General features: G+C 40.4%; 1 protein-coding gene across 21 annotated transcripts in view; it reads left to right on the top strand.

The window, feature by feature from the left end:
• LOC126919367 (bromodomain adjacent to zinc finger domain protein 2B-like) overlaps nt 1-13,816 on the top strand; it is a 211,586-nt gene that overhangs the window by 56,535 nt on the left and 141,235 nt on the right. Inside the window, exon 1 of one of the 21 annotated variants that reach the window (XM_050728448.1) lies at nt 9,074-10,266. The exons of the other annotated variants lie outside the window; for them this stretch is intronic. The gene's annotated coding sequence lies outside the window, so the exon portion shown is untranslated. Of the gene's footprint in view, nt 1-9,073; nt 10,267-13,816 lie in introns of those variants that run through there. 21 annotated transcript variants of the gene reach the window in all.

The following is a 13,816-nucleotide window of genomic DNA, read 5'->3' as shown; positions in this document are numbered from 1 at the left end:
TGCAGGCACCGTTCGTGAACACTAGTCGCGAACACGTTTGCTAGCGAGTACACTACACACGCCTTAACGTTAAACGACGTCTGGGAGAACGCTTCGTTGCATATATTACGCGATCACGTTCGCTCGTGCCTTTTCACGTTCGTCATCCGCAAGTTTCCTTTTTACCGTTTTATTCGAAAATAAGTGGCCAAAAGGGAGGAAAGGTTGGTTTTCTCTCGCCGGTGTTTCGCGTTCACTTTGCGTCCCTCTCGATGCCGCGACCGAATTTATGGCGGAGATAACTCGGGCTAAGTACGATCTTAAGCGACTGGAGGGGCGTAAAATATTTTATGGTTACAGTAAATTTTATCGGTTTATATCTCTGCTCTGTTAGCTTCGTATTAATATAAGGTGATCTTCGCCGTAGAAACCGATGCGACCAAGCGATATTTTAACGGACGAATCAGCTTCGTTTGCGCGATACCGACGCGATTAGTAAATCGGATACCTGGATCGTTTCATTAAAGCTGTCAATTGGCTTTAAATTTCTTCTGCTCTTTCTCTCTGCTCGTTCGATTTATCGGTCACATTTAGTCGGTTATTATAACTTCACGGTGGTTTATTTAATAAAAAGAGAATGAAAGAAACGGAGTAAAAGAACAAGGAGAGGGAAATAACTTGGCGTTTAACGAGAGTTCATCGTCCTTCTACACTTTCTCACGAAAATATTTAACAGCTACTGTACAGAAAACTTTTATGCCCATATTATATGTATTGTATAAAACATTTTGGAATTTCATTAGCAAGATATTTATCGCAAAAGTATATTTAGTAACAAAAATTATACAGCATGAACAGCCATGCTAATACAGTAAGTGTCAAAATGTTGAAAATTGACTCTTTAAATACCTTTACGACCTCTGTGAAGTGTATAACTCCATTAAATATTTTCTTTCTATTTTACGCACATTTTCAAATTTCTTTCAGATTCGACCAATGCGTTTACCGTAGTCGAGTCTCATCACGCGATCAATGAAATTTCAGGATCTTTCGTATAACAAATAATATATTCGTAAAAGGTATCTACAATTGTCTGAATACTTTGGTGGAACTGTGCATATCATACACCTTTTTTCTCTTGCTCGTTTTTCGTAGCTCTTGTTTCTACCACTTTTATTCCAACCTCGCGACGATTCACTTCGTATCCGAATGCAAATCCCATTACTTTTTACCCTTTGTTTCTCCGCGAGCCGTGTCTCTTACACTGGCCGCTCAAGAGCAGCGATTTTAAAATTCGCGCTTCGTGCGCGTCACAGTCCACCGAGACGCGACTCGAATCGGTAACTTGCTCGTCTTTTCGGATACGTTCGAGGATGAGAAGCTCCGAAAATCGTGACTCACGCCAGTATTTGTCTGCTCTGCGACCTCGAGCTCTAGTCGAAATTTTAAGTAGTATGCTGCTATGCTCTCACGTAATTTCCAATATGTTCTCCAACTGTTCTCCGCGTGAACTCTGATCGAAATTTCAGGAATTTCTGCGTAATATCCAACATGTTCGCGAACTGTACTCAAACGTCAATTCAGTCGTTCTTTGCTCTTTTATCCTATCGTTACTAATTGTTTTTGTTTCTTAATAACGTTGAAAAACGCTGTCGTATTTGCATAAATTAGCATCGTTCGCGTACTTGCCGGGAAAAAATGAATTATCTAAAAGGATACAGCTGAGAATGTTGAAAAGATCATGTTTAGAGATAATTTGCGATGGATTATCATGACATATTTTTTTCCGAATTTTGAAAGCAACAGTTACGATCGTTTAAGTAAAAGGTTTGCGAATTTTATTAATTGCGTCTCTTATGTTATCGTACTTTATTTCTCTGCATATTATTATTCTTATGATTTGTCACCGTGTCACGCGTAATTTCTTTAAATACAACGTATTATACGTACTGCATAAAAATTCCTACTATCACTCGACTGCCTCATCGATGAGGCCAACTAACTATAGCTTCATTAATTAAAGCGTACAATTTATTATTATTTCTTTCGTGTATTCTAAGCTTCTCAAAATTCAACAACTCGCTATATTCTTAGGATACGTAACTCAATGTCACTTCCGCTACACCCACCCAATGCGTCGCTCTATAGCACCGAAAAGTTTCTCAGCGTGTTGTACGTGTACACGTGACGAAACAACAAAAACGGACACACGCACGCTCCTAGCGGAGTTAATCTGAGTGCGCCAGTGTCACCAAAGGGTTAATTGGGAAGGAGCAGCGAGCCGCGAATACTACGCGAGGCTACCTTAAAAGCAAGCAGCGACGTTGGACCCGAGGCGAGTCGCGCGTTGGAAGCTGCCGGCGAACTAGCAAAAGATGAGAGAGATATATGTACATATATATACAGGGTGTATCAGAAAATTGGTGTCAAACTTTACGCCGAACTGCTCTTAGGAACCAGCAGAGAAATGTTAAAGCTGCGGATCATCTGTGTCTCGGTACACGCACCATAGATAGATAATATTGTTTTTTCTTCTTTAACCCTTTGAGTGCCTCGCGGCCTATGTCGTCCGTACGGACGGCGCGCGTCTAGCGCTGACGATCGCTGTGGACGGAATACTTTTTCGTTAGACTGAACTCTGTTGATTGACTATTCAAAGCGCAAATCGTAATAAGTTATAGTAATTCTTTAGCACGAGATTAAATGATTCAAGAGCGTTATTTTTTAGTTATTTTTAATTATTTATTATAAACATTGAAATTTACAGTTAACTAGAATTTGGGTAATAAACTAGAAAACAATAAACTAGAAAACTAAATTTAGTAAATATAACACAAGTTAATAATTTAGTTGTGTGTGAAAAATTCAGTGCTTGAGAAAACTAAAAAAACCAGATGTAGAGTTTCCTTACAAGTGGTGACCACTTCAACAATAACGAGGCACTATTGGCATTTGTTTACTGCCGTAAGGAATGCATTTATATTTATTTCACACAAACGTAATAGTATCACTTCTGCGTAGGTGTTCGGAAAAATTGAAAAACCCATACATGCGTCCTTAGCCCATGCCGGGCACTTACAGAAAGCGCATATATATGTCCTTAGTCCACACCGATAGCTTTCGCCAGACACCTATATGCGCCCACAGCACTCAAAGGGTTAATGTCGAAGTGGTCACCATTTCTACGAAAACTCTACATCTGGTCTTTTTAGTTTTCTCAAGCGCTGAAGCCATCGACAGCATATGGACGAAAGACTGACACGAAGGCAGACCATAAACAATAGACAGGCCACGTTAGCTTCGGGGTTTTTCAGTTATAAGGTAACCCTGCTAGCGTGCGAATTTGGACCAGCTCAAACTGTATTCCTACTTATTAGTACACTTCACCATTAAAAATATATTTTCTACCTTACACTTTATCCATGCGTTTTCTCTCTTTATGCATCTAATAACCTCAACATTTAGCAAGTTCATTCTGAAGATTTCCATAGATATGTACACGTCTTTTGTTGTTTCAAGCGTTTTAAACTTCTACAAAGTTGTTGTCAAAATTGGCCGCTGTGCGAATCCTTTTTACACTCACCGTACCATCTTCGCCGGAAGTTAGAATCTAGCACAGTGAACCTTCCTCTAGCAGAGTTGCGCAAGAAATTTACAAACATCCGGACATAAGCTGTCGAAGAATGGCATTCGAATGAAGAATTGCCAGCCATGTCACCCGTGGAGAGAATCGTGCATGACCAATAGTTGTTTCCTTGTCGTATAACTTCTGCAAATAGGTAATATATCTTAGCAATTCCCAAGTATTGGGTTGTCCGGAAAGTTTCTTTCGTTTTATAAGGAAATAATAGACGCGCAATTATATTAGTTTATTGAATTATGCGCAAACATAATAATAGAAATATAACGAAATAGGTCACACCTAATTCAATAAAATGATATAAAACAGAAATTGTTGTTCGTCTATTATCATCTTACGAAACAAAAGAAACTTTTCGGACAAGCTAGTATAACATACAGTAACCCATACTCTTACGAGAACGTCTTATAAATCTCAAACTACCGATATTCGAATCCACGTTTATCGAAGGCTCCTTCTTTCTTTCGAGGAATGCCACTTGGAATTTTGCAGCAATTTTCTGAAACACCCTGTATAGAGAGGAAATCAGAGAGAAAGGGAGAAGACGAGACCGAGGGACAGGCGCGGCGAGGTACAACGAGAGAGAGCCGGTGGAATCGTTGCGGACGCATGAAACGGCGTTAGCTGCGCACGCCACCGTCTCCGCCGGAAATTATGCCAGCTCTCCGTTTCTACGTTCGGTGTAAACGAACCGAGGTAACGCCGGCCGGCCAGCGTCGACCATGCCAGTGCGGAACACGCCCCCAGGAACTGCGTTTCTCGTGGGCGACGGCCTGAAATATCGAGCGCCTTGCCCACGTACACACGCGAAAACGATGGAACCCGACCGACTGTCCGGAGAGAAAGAGAGAAACCGGCCTCTCTCCGGCGGTGGGTTGCCCGGGACGAAAACGAGAAGGAAGCGGGCAATCGGGACAGGTTCGACGCTGGATACGAACGATCGTTGCCGAGAAAGAGAGAAATATTATGGAAGAGGGTGGGTTCCAGCAAGCTTTCCAGGGATAATTTTCCATCCTCCTGACCCTTCTTCGATTAAGGAAAATCTCGACCGGAATACCGCGTTCCTGTTCGCTACGCGCACCCACGGAACAGTTTAAGGCGAAGGAAACTACGTTTCGATGTTTCAATGAGTCGATGATGCTTGTGGCAATGTTGAGTTTCGCGAGATAGGATAGGCAAGGTTTATGTTTCTAGATACGCTGAGTCGAATTGTTCTTGGAGATTCTTAGGTAAAGAGGATTAAGAACGGTTTCTTTGTTGCCTACCATGTCTACCACGAACATGCAACAGACTGAGAATAGTGTGAGATGGAAAAGGAAAAATTTTGTCGTGATCGGTATTAACATCGATCTATTCTAAAATTGAAAAACGAAAGAAGATCGTGCTACGAATATGGTTTTTTAAAACTTACCTTGCAAGTTTCTGTCATCTCTTCGTGATAAATGAATTTATGGAAGCGAGACGTTTATTCCTCTAGAATTAAACGTTAGATTACAATTACTAAGGATGCGTGTCCTGATGAATAAAACATTTGAAGATGTAACGATTCTCATAATAATCTATATACATGTTTGACCATTCCGACGTATCCTTCAGAACGTTAGTTCATTATAAAAGATCCATTACAACCGTTCTCTTAATCATGTACCTGAATAATGTAATTCAAACACTTACAAAACTAGAATCGGCCAATTTGCTTTCCCAAATACTGAAATACCCTCCAATAAAATAACATTTATGCATCTACATATTTTACTATTAATTATCCAATAACCTAAAATGATGTAATTTCCTTTAACAGTACTATTTCTTTAAGGTCTTTAAAAAATACCTAATATTAGAATATTTTTATATTTATTGATTTGTTACTTTCTTGCAGAAGCAATTTCGTGTTATATAGTACATTTTTGGTATTATTAATCCATCTGGTACCATGATCGACTTAAACGAAATTTGACACATTTATAATAGTGTAGAACTAGTCATTTTGATTGCTGTGGTATTTCTAACGTTAGCACCCAGCGATCTAGCGATTGATCTGGAATTTTCCTGATAACCGATATCATCATATCGAATGATACGCGGTAAAAATTTTAAAAACGTGTGGCAAGTTGTAGAAACCGAGGAAACTGGTTAATTGGATTCGATAAACAGATTGCAGGACCCTTTTACACTTTGACAGGTACCAGCCATTCTGATTGGTATTGGTATAAGTAGCCTTGATGCAAAATTATTTTCAGTTTGAATACATAAAAAACAAGATAAAATTCATTATATTATTCTTCTAGTTATCGTTGCGGAAGTCGTTACATCATTACGGAAAAAATATAACACGAAGTAGGAAGTTTAAAATAAAATTGTGAAACCAGTTAATTTGACTGATGTGGTAGTTCTAGTGTTAATTAAGCAGCCTCTATTGCCTCATCAAACGATCGACAGATTAATCGGAATTACACGACACATAATAGGCAAAGAGTTAAAGGAACCGCTGTAATAGAACGTTAGCTGAATGTTGTAAAACGCAGCTTGGTTATCGTTGTTATTATCGTTTACCTGGCTCGCTAAGAGATCCAAAATCAGTAAGATTTTTAAGCGCTGTGATCATGTACGCGCATGTTATATGGTCACGAAGTTGGTTCCGGGATCAAAAAAGTTTATGTTATGTGGGTGGACGGCTTTGAGAGAAAATTAGATGCTGGCAGAAAAGAGGGAAGAAAAACAACGGTGGGGAAGTTTCGAGGGATAATTTTCCGCCTTCCTAGCCTGTGGCGGCTACGCGAGCAGAGGAAACCCGGATACGAGTCGAGCTGCACGCAGCTTTTTATAGTTTCTTAGCGTGGAAACGCTGTCCCGAAGCAGGTTGCGGGTTGACGCATCTATTACGAAAGAAGTAATTTAATCGGCGTTCCGTGAAAAAATTGAGAAACCTGTTATTAAAGCTTATCATTAAACTTTGACGCATCGTGTTTATTCGATCTTCTCAAGAATACGAAAGTTTGAAAAGCTTTTGTTTCTTGCGAATAGTGTAGTCTATTATCGGCTATTAATCAGTTGAAGATAAAACGCGCAATATTGTATCGTAATATAAATCGCAATGTAAACTTTTCACACGAGTGTGTTAGTTTTTTCGTAGACAGATATGGTGTTTCTGTTGGAGTTGTTTTATAGAACCTCGGAGGATTTAAAAATATGTAGTCTGTATGTATAATATTTAGAAATCCTAGCTTAGGATTTTAAGTACATTTGATTCATGGCAGAATTTTAACGCGAGCGATACTATAAAGCGTATTCAGGGTGCAATGGGTGCAATTCTTTCACTTTATGAATTTAATTTCAGTTTATGTAGCGAGTATCAGATATGTGTGCGTGTGTGTGTGAACAAAGCGCATGAATTTCAAAGCTTTTTTCAGGTATTGCTTAACACTGACATCGCCTGGTCACATATTTATATACATATGTATATAAATATTTGCAAATAAAATTACAATTAAAGACAATAATACACTGGTACTTCGATTTCAATAAAAATCAACATTAACTTTGCCAGAAACACCTCTATGCATTTAGTAATTGCAAAAAAAAAAATAAAAAAAGGAAAAATATCGAAATCCGTCATTTTGACGAGTTTGGTAGTTCTAGCGTTAAATTTCAGCGCTATCAAACAGTCGAACCAAATGAAACATCGATTCCAGTGCGTGAACGTGTGTACTGTACGATAATTTCGTTGGGAATCATGCGATTGTTTACTTAGCGTTGCGCGGCGATTCTTTCTCGTTTATTTTCAAACGCATTCGCGGCCCATCGATAAGCGAAAATTACAGTAACGCAGCAGGCCGAACGAGTTACGAGTGCTTTTTAATTGCACGCCTGCTCCCGATAAATCGGTTTTTATTTCGTTCGTTCCACGCCGAATACGAAACTGCTTGCTCTCCTCGCTGATTTTTGTCTCGGATCCACTGCGAGCTTGGGCGATATCGTTCGTGGCTAAGAGCATGGCTCGTGTTTTAAATAGTCGGCTTAAATTTTGATTTTCAACTTTTTAGCAGGCGGAATTACCGGCTAACTGGCGCGGGAAATTAAACCGCCGATTCACCTCTTATATTTCGAGCAAGTTTCACGCGTTAACATCCAGTTAGCTTGCAGCTCGCACGGTGTACATTTTTCCACTACTTTTTTTTCGCGTTTCTAGTTACATCACCTACGATTTTTTTTTTTTTTTTTTTTTTTTTTTACAACCGTTCCACTTGAACGGATGCGGAATATTCTTTCCTGTTACTTCTGCCTTTAATAAATTTAGAAATGCCCAGTGTATTATCACGTAGCTACAAGTTATCGATAGATTAATACATTTCTTTGCATAATAGGTACAAGTTTGACAAGTAATAAACCAAACGACGTTTTACGCGTACATTTTATAAATTACAAGTCACCTTATTACATTATCTGTCTTGCAATTTATCAACTCATTAATATCGTGAATAATACACAGCTCATAACAATTAAAGGATCGTTATTACCAACTATTTCGTTGCATCAACCAAGTATGGAAATAGAGATTAAAGAAATTATACACACTAGATAATTGACATGTTATAATCATTTTAGGACGAATAGAAAGATTAAAACGACACGGATGGCAGTCCTCTGAATAATTTGCGTAACGCAAAAATAAGAATGTTATCCGAATTTAACACCAGAATTACCGATAGTTCACACGAGGCTATTTCTACCAGAACCAGTCCAAATGACTGGTCTTGAAAAGATACCTAATAACAGAATATTTTTATATTTATTGATTTATTACCTTCTTACAGAAGCAATTCCATGATATGTAGTACATTTTTCGTATTATCAATCCATTTAGGATCATGATCCTTAAACGAAGATTGACACATTTATAAAATTGTAGAGAATCTGTCATTTTGGCTGCTGTGGTATTTCTAGCGTTAGCATCTAGCGACCGATCCGGGATTTTCCTGATAACTGATATCATCATATCGAATGATTCGTGGTAAAAATTTAAAAACGTATGGCAAATTGTACAAAACGAAGAATCTGGTTAATTGGGTTCGATAAACAGATTGTAGGACCCTTTTACACTTTGACAAGTACCAGTCATTCTGACTGGTATTGGTATAAGTAGCCTTGATACAAAATTATTTTCAGTTGGATACGTACAAAACAGAATAAAATTCATTATATTATTCTTTTAGTTATCGTTACGAAAGTCATTACATTATTGTGGGAAGAAATACAACATGAAGTAAGAATTTTAAAATAAAATTGTAAACTCAGTCAATTTGACTGGTTCTAGTGTTAAGCATCGAAAAATACAGGCTCACCACTATTGATCCTAGAAGATTCGTTAATTTTTTCGCGAATCAGCGCCATTTACGTGCAGTTTTATCAGCGACCAAGCGTCTTCTGTTCCTCTGCTGATGCTGTTCTGATGGAGCAGCTCTGTGGCGTGGAAAGAAGCAGCCTTTAAGCAGTAATTCGGCGGTGCAGAATGCAAAAGTCGAGTCACGACGGAGGAAGACGGTTGCGGAGGAAACGCGATAAAAGAAGGGACTGACGATCGGGTGAAAAAGGAAGAGGAAAAAGGCGGTCTCGGTGGTGGTGTGCTTGTTTGCAACGAAGATCCTGAGAGCGCGCGAAAAGAGGGACGGAGACGGTGCGGAACCAAGAACGATAAAGATGGCGTGGAATCGCGAGAGAACTAGAAAGAGAGGACAAGAGATAGGATGAAGAGGAGACGATTCTTTTGAGCCCCGGCCAAGTTTTGTGGCCTGTTGGCCGGCTCGTGGAATCCAGTCGCAGGCGATTTCTCGTCTCTGCGCCTTTTAACCGTACTACGTGTCGCGTTCGTGTGTGCACGCGTGCAGGCATATGTCTGCTGCAACAGCGCAACCGAGAGGAAGCGTAGCGTGCGTGTATACGAGACGAAGAGGCCACAGCTCGTACCACGTTGTGTGTATTTGAAAGAGCGCGAGCGAGTAAGAGAGAGCGTACGAGAAGCAAACGAAGGAATGAGAGATCGGTGACAGAAAGAGAGGCAAAAGCGAGGAGAGCGACAGAGTAGCGAGGATGCAAGGTGCTGGCAGACGAAGAGAGACGACGGAGGAGGGAACGAGAAACCGTACACGTTTATTACACGCTGTCCCTTGGATCGCGCTACAGCCGCTGGCAAGACGTTCCATTAACGTCGCTCGGTACCTACGCAATTATTATACTTCCTTGTACAGCGCGTTTAATCGCGTGCGCCACGGTTTTCTTAATCCACTGGCCGATGCGAGTGGGTGCTTCGCAGCTACATCGATATTCTCGTTACAGTTGCGCTAGTGATCGTCGTCGTCGTCGTCGTCGTCGCCTTCTTCCTTGTGAGCCTTTTAATGGAAAGAAACGAAGAAAATGTTAAAGATAACGTTTCAGTGATTAGTCAACGACGAGCCACGGTGGTTAGTTGTTGTGTGTTCCTTCGACTCTCTTTCTCTTCCTCTGTGTTTCTCTCTTTATAGTTTGATGATGTGTAACATGCAGAGTGTCGTTCCACGAGTACCGTCGCGACGCGTGTACAGCGATTGATAGGATCCAGGTTGCAGAAGCCGCGCGTGTGCACGTACGCTGCTCCTCGCCAGTTCCTCTTGGTACGTATTATTACAGACGTGGTGTACGCGATCGCGATACGCTGTTGTACCAGGCAAGTTGCTTTCAGCGAACTGCGTTTCCCTGTGTCGATTTTACGCAGGCTTGGCTTCGATATGGCAGAGGCTGGATGACGCTGCAACTGGGAAACGCGAAATGTGTATTCTTTTGTTAATTGTCCGGCTATGTTGTTTGCACGGCGGCTGGCGCTTTCGTATCAAACTCAGTCGCTGTAAGCGTTGTTTCTTAAGGAAGTGGATATCCCGCGACGAGCCACGTATAAAGTATAATTCGATGAGGCAAAGATACGCGGCTAAAAGATTTATCGCTTTGATTGAGAATAGACTACGTCGGTAATTATAATCTCAAATTCAAATCGTGTTTCAGTGGTATTTTAGATTCCATTAATAAAACACATACAGCGTTCGTCTGTAAGTTTTGGACATTTGCCGCAATTTGGTTAAAAGGTCGATATTTTTGTCATATTTTTTAAGTTGCAAGCGGAAAACGTCTCTATAGATAGTATTGTTCTGTTAAAACATTGAAACAAGTTCCGTGAATTTGATATCGATACTTTATAAAATCTATGTATTAGCTCGTCCGAAAAGTTTCTTTCGTTTTGTAAGGAAATAATGGGTGCACATTTTCTGTTTTATATTATTTTATCGAATTACGTATGATCCATTTTGTTCTATCAAAATAAAGATCACAACGTTCGACAGATTAGGTTTCACGTTTGCATAAAGATACGTCGTTGTAAAAGACGTGTCTGTAAAAGGAAGACACATTTCGGCCAACCTAATAACTCTGGTGTTTAAGAATAAAAAGAAACTGAATCCTATAACGTACATTGATGGGAAAAATCGCGAATGAAACGTTCCGTTGACGCAATGTCAGCCTTTGAAGAGTTGAAGAGTTTCATTTGAGACAAACACGTATATTTTATATATTTGCAATAATCTAGAAGCGTTAAAAAATCAGTAAAAGCTATCACATAGATGCACACGGTACGCACACGGACAGATGTATGTAACTGCAATGTCTTACTTAATTAGAAGTCCGTGGCGTGTAAAGGAGACAAAGCCGCGAGTCGACGCATATTTTTGGAGCCGTGGTACGATTCGATCGTGACAGAACGTGGCGCGTCGCGATATGCGAAGCCGCAGAGAGAGAAAGAGAGGAAGAAAGAGAGAGAGAAGGCTGGGGTTTACATTTTTAGCGTAGCTTGGCAAAGATCGACCCCGAGGAAGATTCATGCCGGCACACCGTCGAAAACAACTTTTAATACGGCTTCGATCGGCGGAGTGCAATTCGAATTTAAATTGGCGCAGTCGAGTAGCGCGCGCCTAGCGCCGCTGCTCGTTACGAAACTTCGTTACTGCCGAGTATTTTCAACCCCGAAGATCTCGATGGCTCCGGGGCGAATCCATTAAAGGTAAAAGCTTCTCGTTTACATCTGCCGTTGCTCGCGTTCAGACTTTCTCTTTCTTTCCTTTCCTTTCCTTCGCCAGTCGTCGTCGTGTCTTCTTTTATCTCCGTTTCACGCAGCATGTTACGATTCCTTCGAAACGTCAGCTGGTTAGCGCGACGCTCGTTCCACGTTATTATCCGGTCAACCGATATCGCATTTCGATTTTCCGTTTTTTCGAAGATCGCCATTTTTATGGAGATAAAGCGTTACTTTTTGAGTTTGAGTCGGGACGCGCGGAATCTGTGCACTAAATTCCCGATAAAATTGAAATCAGGTTGACTCTGTGACTCTAAACCAGACGGAGATTAAGAATAGACACTTTATCTTAGAGAACATCAAGTTTGACAACTTGTCAAGAATATGTAGAGTTACCTAATCGAAACTGGAGAGGAGTAGACATTTACGATGTGAATGTATGTATGAATTTATTATACATAGCTACTCTTTATTTGATGTGGTTTATTGGTTGGCTTACGCCTTCTTTAATTTTCATGTACTAACTCGGACACATCTAAGTTTTTGTTGTGATTGTTAGCCGAGTGTCTGAAAGACAGTCTTTCTTGTACAAAGACAACGCTGAAAAATCATAGAACAAAATGAAATAGCGATCATGCTGTTAGAAGTATAATCGCTTTAGAAATTCCTAATTTTTCAAACTTACGAGATTAAATAACTCGTTTCTTGAAAAATTAAGCGTATAACGAAATTAAGATATTCAGATAGAATGTGTAGTAGAGAAATTCGACTTTCATCGAGTCATTTAAAGACTACGAGCCCGAAAATTACTTCCTATCGATAAAATTCGAATATGCATAAATGTTACGCCGTATAAGGTGTGAAAAACATTCAAATCAACTTAAAAAGCATTGCGTATTATCTGCGTTTGTAAGATTTTAGCTGTGTCGCTTGCATGATGTTCCTTTCCTTGAAAACGCGGAGCGATGAAGAGGCTGAAAACCTGTGCTGGTACGTTGAATAACGCACGCTGGTTGGAAATTCATTCAGGAAATCGGGGGACGTATCTCGCAACAATGGGCCGCGAGTGTACGAGGGCGAGAAATCGGCGATCGCGGCGTCGCGGCAAAAAAAAGAAAACAGGCGGAAAGAATGGCGGACAATGCGGAAATGCAAGATGGGGAGCCGAGGCTTAAGTGCAGCTGCAGTTTAGCCGTGGAACGAGCTCCATACTCGCTCTCGTAATCGCGCCAGGACCGTACTTACGGACAGTATGGACAGATTCGAGAGAACGCCAACAGTGTCTCTACACGGTGACCTTTTCGCGTTGCACCGTAGAAACCGCATCGATGACGCACTAGGTCGAACGACAATCTTACCGTTGACGTGTATTCGTCGTATTCATTATGAATAATGTGTAAACCGGAGATTTTCAACGTCTTTCATTTCATGGCATGCGTAAATCAAAATTACTAACCCTTAACGCTCCGACTTTTAACACATTGTTGACCGGTCACGAGTTAACTGGTGTTTCCATGGCCAAACGTTGCCGACCGACCACCAGTAAACTCGTGATGCGTTTTTTTTCGCATCAGCGTCGTTTTCTCAGCGCGCTATCGGAGATGATACAGTGCAATTGTTGGTCAGCATACCTCAAGCTGTGTCTCTCGCTTATAAGACCCGTCAAGTTGTCCTTTGTTGTAAAAAAAATGTCAACGATGACGGAACGTAGCAACGAAGAATCTTTCAATGAATTACGCCGACGTTTTATCTGATTGTCCGAGTGATTGTGAATCAAGTTGTGGTGACTTGGAAAATGATACTTTATCAGAAGATAGTGAGTCTGATATTAGACCAGCAAAATATCATTAAATCTACGTGCATATTACAATACAATAAGCGCATGAAAGGGGTAGATCGTGCAGGTCAGTTTTTGGCGAACAGCAGTAGTTTACGAAAAACTTTAAAGTGGTCGAAAAATTAGCGTTTTTTCTGATAAACTGCACCTTGTTTAATGCATATAAAACGTACTGTACCTATCTGCCAAAAAATAAAACAAGATACAGAAAATTTCTACTGGAAGTAGCTAGAGAATGGATAACTGTGGATTCCAAAGAATGCAGCAT

The sequence above is a fragment of the Bombus affinis genome, chromosome 8 (genome assembly GCF_024516045.1).
Source record: "Bombus affinis isolate iyBomAffi1 chromosome 8, iyBomAffi1.2, whole genome shotgun sequence".
In the NCBI taxonomy this organism is placed as follows: Eukaryota; Metazoa; Arthropoda; class Insecta; order Hymenoptera; family Apidae; genus Bombus; species Bombus affinis.
This window is presented reverse-complemented; position numbering and strand designations above follow the sequence as displayed.